This window comes from Ixodes scapularis, unplaced genomic scaffold, assembly GCF_016920785.2.
Source record: "Ixodes scapularis isolate PalLabHiFi unplaced genomic scaffold, ASM1692078v2 PGA_scaffold6__148_contigs__length_123643588, whole genome shotgun sequence".
NCBI classification, from domain to species: domain Eukaryota; kingdom Metazoa; phylum Arthropoda; class Arachnida; order Ixodida; family Ixodidae; genus Ixodes; species Ixodes scapularis.
This window is the reverse complement of record NW_024609881.1, coordinates 44,992,101-44,998,746: the sequence shown is the minus strand read 5'-3', so window position 1 is coordinate 44,998,746 and position 6,646 is coordinate 44,992,101.

The window sequence follows — 6,646 nt, the reverse complement described above, 5'->3', positions numbered from 1 at the left end:
TAGCCGACCATTACTTTGTGGCGTGTAAACTTGCATCCCAACTCACGATGAAATCAACAATAGCAATAACAAAAACATTGGAAATAACTGATATAATTAGATTTGATAATTTGGTTAAAACCTATGATTGGAATAGTTTACTCTCTATTCAAGAGTTTGATTAAGTACTAGGGTTTAGAGATGTATTTGACTCCTTCAAGGACAAATCTAAAAAGGTTATCACTTTGAGGCGGCATAAAGCGAACAAAAATAGTTAACGATCGAGTGATATTTTGTCAGCTATCCGGGCTAGATGTCGGCGATCTCCAACCCCCCCCCCCCCCCCCCCCCCCCAATACCAACTTGAAAAAACGAATTCCCTAGTATGCAAAATCGAGCAACCGCGCTTATTCTATCAGCAAAAAGAAAATACTTTTGAGATAATTTTTTTTTTAAGCAAGGTCAAATATTTTTGGTGACTTGGAATTTGATAAATCAATTACGAGGCACGGGTGTAAAGAGATCGATCGATGCCTCCCTAGAGAAAGTGTTTGGTAACAATACGACAAAACTAGTAGAGGATTTCAATAAGTTCCTTGCCACATTTTCTGGAGTATAGCTCGTGATGATACTATGTTCACAGCAGATTTTCTTGATTCAAATGTTTCCTCGGCATTCCTTCCCGAAATATCTGAACTTGATCTACGCACTTCACTTTTTAGTTTCAAAACTAACAAGGCGCCTGGAATCGATGGCATCAGTGCAAATCATTTACGCCACAATTATGATTCCATAAAACTTGTGCTCCTTCACATGTTAAATGGTTTCATTTCCTCCGGGATGATCCCGGTTGATTTGAAAAGAGCGCTAGTGAAGCCCGTATTTAAGGGGGGAGAGCATGAAAAAACTTGACAATTATCGACCAATTTCCATTTTTCAAACTATGACGGCCTTTCTTGATCCCTTTAATATTTTGTCACCCAATCAAGATGGGTTTGTCAACGGAGGTGGGACACAGCCACTTTTGGAAGATTTTGCAGATGAATTGCATCTAGCCTTCGAGAGGCATCAGGTTGCTTGCGCGCATTTTATTGATGTAGCAAAGGCGTTCGACACACTGAGTCACGAGATTTTACTAACGAAATTGGATATTGGATTCCGCCGGCCCATTCCTTTCCCTTCTCTGGAACTTTTTAACTGAGAGGACACAGCTAGTTTCTATAGGTAATAGTCGAAGCTCCCGAGGTTCCTCAAGGTTCTGTTTTGTTACCTCTTCTTTTTTAACATTTTCGTAAACGATATGTCCAACTCAGTTTCAACATGTAAATTGTTCCAATATGCGGATGACATAGTGTTGCTTTCAAAACATCTTGATTATCCTGTAGCAATTGCTTTACTTTAAACGGATACTGAACCGAAATTTGGATTTTGCATAGTAAGGCTGCAGAAGTGTTGGACGGGATGCTACGAACCCCAAAACATCCCTCGTACATCGATATCTCAAACGGATGGCCGTACTTTTGGAAAAGAAAGGCGCGATCAAGCGAGTTCTTTGACGTAACTGTCCTCCGGGAGAAATTGAGAATGAGGAGAAGCGGCCTCGCTTCTCTCCTCCTCGCTTCGGTTCACCAGCTTGACGGGACGTAGCAAGGAGAGAGAATGGGAATCGTGACGTGCCTTGTCTCGTCGGCCTCGTCGGCCGGCTTCAATCGCACATTTCTTTTCCAAAAAATATGGCAATCCGTTAGATATATTGCGGTATGAGTGATATTTTGGGGTTTTGCAGCTAGACCATTCCATTTAGCGCTCTCTGGGCGGCACCATTTTGTTCGAAAGCAGCGCCCTCGCCATACATCCGGGAAATTCAGCGGGGTAAAACGAGAGAGAGGGCACGCGCCCGACTTCGCTTGCAGACGACAAAACGGGAGGTTGCCATTCTCCATCTTTCGGCTGTATCGGCGGGCTGTACGGAACATCAAACTCTTGCTCGTGGCTGCCGTTGTGAAGTGGTCCGCGTTCTTAGGATAGTTATGGCTACTCCAAAATCAGCCTAGAGCTCACTGTTGTTCTACTTCGGTAAATGATCAACTGACATATCTTTTTTTCCATTACCTAAATAGCAGTTGAGTAAGCCGGCAGTACTACCCTCAACTACTGCGTGTATTGCGGCAGGAGAGCACGTTTTATTTATTATTTCAGACTTCCACTCGTGGTCGCTAAAGGCCTACACCAGTACGAACTTTGTATAGTAAAAAAGGTACAGCAACCGGATTTACTTTTCGCCAAAGAGACCGGCCAATGCGACACAGTTTTTCCTATTATTTTTTTTTATTTGCACGCAGGTAACTGAGTCTTTTTGTCTAGCATAGTATTACGCGACAACTGCCATACCAAAATCTGCGCATCTGCGCTTGAAAGTTCCAAAATGACGCGATTTTAAAAAGAGTTTACACACCAGCCAGACGCTAGCTACAGACCGCTCGGCGGAGCAGACGAGGTCGGGGTGAGAGGGGGAGTGCATTTTTTTTTTTTCTCTTTTACCCTCTCTGCTATGACCCTAATGGAAAAAACAAACCGGAGAGCCCGGAGCGCCCCTAGCGGACGCCACCGGCGCTGCGCATGCGCGATGAGGGTGTGGGCAAGAAGCTCGCCGTCGCCCATAAACAAACCATTGAAATGCGATGTTGTCGGCGTCAGTGTGAGTCCCCGCGCTCTTTTTGGCGTTGGAATTGTGGATTGTACGTCCTCCTAACGATGTCTGACTACTTGAGCGGCGTCAACGAAATTACCGAGGCTCGTTACACCGCAAAACTTCGCGTGAATCGTCTGACATGCGGCGATTCATTCCGCGTGCATGCCGCAGAATGTACGCTAAAGCCAGATTCACATGGTGAGATTTCGCTCGCAATTTTCAGTAGCGACGTCACTCGGACTGCAATAGCGTGAACCGTAGCTGAGATGTCGACGTCGATAATGAAAATCGCAAGCAGAATCTAACCAAGTGAATCAGGCATAACAAGTCAGTGATGGCCACTGGTAACAATGATCAACATCTCCTTGCATCTACTGTTTACGTCCCAACCTGCTTACCAACCTTCAAACTTAAGTCTTTTGAGGCCTGCACTTACTTCTTATCGCAAGTACCGGGCCCACGTTTGGTCTACGGGCCGGTGTCCTCTAAAAGAGCAGACGACAAGCAGAAACGTTTGAAAGAGCAGACGACAGTTCGAACGATCAGGCGGCCGTTTGAGCTTGAAGACGCACTGAACGTAGTTCGCAGGTGGTCCGTACAACTTGACGATTTTCTGGCGCTCATTTTGGAACAAAACAAATAAATTTGATGACCAGAAGTATCCGAGAATTCAACCCAAAATGCTTCCCGCCCAAGCAATCATGGTCCGACGGCGTCTGGTTTTCCATTTTCACGGCACATATCCACGTTCTCGGACGAACCGAGCGCATGAAAACACCTTCAAATCTTTCTCGACACTTTTGGTACAGCCCCAGTCGCAGCATTTTGACGAGAAGGCAGGTTTTTGTCTGGTTCCTTTCAAAACAACGCACGAATACACGTCCCACATGGGCACTTCCGCCCACAGCCCTGGATTGGAAGTGCGCCCGACGCGCTACCACCGCGACGTGACGTAACAGAGATCTAGGCTATCCAATATCGTCGCGTGACCTTGCGGGAATCGCTCGAAACACTTTTGGGGGCTCCGCAACCGTCACTCCGTCGTCCGCGCTGGCGCCTCCTCAAGTGTCCCCCGGTCCTTGCAGTTTACGTTTGTTTTTCTCTCGTGGCGTTGTTCCGTCTTTCACCATTCTGAATGTGTCTTTCTGTCGTTACTTCACATGCATCTTTTCTTAGAAATGGCTGAGGACGACCCTGGAGGAATAATGAAAGCTAGTGTCTTCGATACTGACGAACTCGTTCGTCCTCATATCTTCAAAGATATGAGGACGAACGATACAGTGTCACAAATGAAAATTTACACGGTCTTTTTTACCGCAAAAATGAACCAGGCATCGCCGAACGCTCATTCTCCGCCCAAAGGTAGAGCTAGAGGTCACAACCAGATGCCAAAGTTTCAGCCCGATCCGATAACTTAAAGGGATACTTCAACGAAATTTGAAATATTCCCGTCGTGTTTAGAAATAGGTTGAATATGATCCACAATATCCGTAAATGACAATCGCACGTTTGTATTTTGATCCTGGTGGCTGTATTTTTCGTTATAAACGGCCTACTCTGGCAAGTGCTCGGAGAAGGCCCAGCTTAGAGCACGTGACATCCAACGCAATCGTGACGTAGGTCGTCTCAAGACGAGCAAAGCTACGGCGAGGCTGACGTCGAGAGGATGGCCTAGTCGTTCCAGCCACCGAAGCGGCTGCTTTTGTCCGAATTTTGAGTGACGGGTTAATCTTCTATAATCTTCTAGGGGGACAATAGCGACTTCTGCGACACACAAAAGGGATTCTCGGGAAGAGGGGAGTTCCTCCTTCCCCCCTTCTCTCGTCGTGGCCGAAGACGAGACAACCTCCGTCACTAGCTGTCAAAGTTCCTAGACGAGCATTACAAACGAGGCGTTAGCGACATCCACCAGGAGCTCTTTGCTAATCGTTTAATTCGTTTTAAAATTCCTTTTCGTGACTTTTTTTAACAAGATATTGGTATGTTCCATGTGATACTGCTCTTTTGAACACATATAGACCAAAAAAATGAGCGCCGAAATTTCGTTGTAGTATCCCTTTAAAGGGACACTCAAGCGGTTTTCGGAGAAGCTACTTTTTGGTGCGATGGTGTTAAGGAAGTGTCAGTGAATGAGTATCTTCAGTTTTAGAATGCAGAAACGCCTATTAATCACGCAGGAATAAAATACGTGCGGACTCTTTTCTGTACTTGCGAGGACCAATGAAATTATCGTATGTTTGAAAATTTTGGCGGTCTTTTTAAAGGGACACTGACAGGGTATTTATGCTCGCCGAGGTTTTTAGTTGTACGTGACATATGAGAGCTCAACTACACAGAACAGAATTTGCGGCTTGAAATTCGGTTTCTTTCCGCCCGAAAACCGCCGATCAAGAACTGGCTGGTTCGAGTCTCGCTCACTCTCTTTTCCGCGGTCACGGGCAGTTTTCTAAGGTATCGATGCGACCACCAAATTTAATCAAAGTCGTGGGTCACTGAAGGCACACACTCAATATCAAAAATAGAAAAAAATATGAAGCCCATTTTTTGTGACTTCTAAAAAGCTGCAAATACGTTGATTGAAAAAAAAGTTTCACAGACAACCGGAAGCATTCTGTGCGTGCGTCGTTTCGCGTATCGTGGGACTCGCAGGGACGGCGATGGCAGCGGACGACGGGCGTGGGACCTCTATTTCAGAACTGTCGTTCGCGGTACTGGCGAATTCTGTCTGAGGGGGCGCACCTCAGAGCCCCATAGAGAATACATGAGGTTTTTCACTAAAATAAAAAAATTCTCACATAATAACGGCTGCGCGGATCTTCTTGAAAATTTAGGCTTTAAAGACATTGAGTCATTATCGAGACACTAAGCGCAACAAATGTTTCATCATAAATTTAATTATATTCTTTAAAAAAATCATGAAAATGGTCAAAATCGGCTAATTCGGCACTCTTGCGTTCGGAGCGAATTTACAAAATTATCTAAATTCAAACATAAGAAGTATTGCGCTTAATGTCTTCTAAATTTATTACGGAATCGAATAATATTCAAATTATTCATGTAAGTCGATTTGTTCCGTAACTACAGCAAATATAAAGAACCAAGGTGTCGGTGCTTGTTTTCGTCGTTTTTAAGGTGCCTCTCTCTCCCGTGCGGTGGCGCTCGCTGTCCACGAAATGCGAAATCGTCCGTTCGGAGATCGGCCGGATCGGCACTGTGCGAGGTGTTCTTCCGCGGCCGTATTCCGCGCCCGTATCCTGTTTCATTCTGCACGCCGAGGCGTCAGTGTGCGTGTCTTGCTTTCCTGGTTCTCGCTGGGTAGGTCTCCGTGTTTTCGCAAGTGGCAAATTCACCTTGGAGCTATGGGTCGAAGACAACCGTCCTGTGGCAAGCGGACCGCGAGGTGTTCCACAACCTCGCGGTCCGTCAACGCGTTGTGCTTGTTTCTACTTTTTTTTTTCTTTTAAAAACGGGCTTTTCTTTTTTTGACGCAAAGTTTTATTTTATTGTTATCCTTCACACAAACGTCCTTCGGCCTTGGGGTCGTAGAAATCGGGGATGAAGCGTGCACAAAGTAGATCGTTTTTTGCCTCCTTTTTATTTTTCACGGACGTCCTGTGACCTCCGTACGGTTCGTGGTCACCGCAATCTCGCGGGGAAAAACGGGTCGCCTGCTCTGTAGTCAGGGTATTCCTAGGGGAGGGTGATAACTCGCTGTTCTTCTGGAAATTCACATATCACCCAAAAAGGTGACATGGGTAATGATTACGGTATGTTTTTTCCGGTGTTTATTTTTGAGTGAAAATCGGTGCATGTTTTTCGGTGCTTATTTTTTGATCACCAGTGTATTATGGGTTGAACGTCTTGTGATGACGCTAAAAAGCGTTGATAACCAAATAAAAATGCGATTGGACAAGAACATTTCAAATTTCCAATTCTATTCACATATCCATTACGCTCTTCTCGTGGGAGCATCTA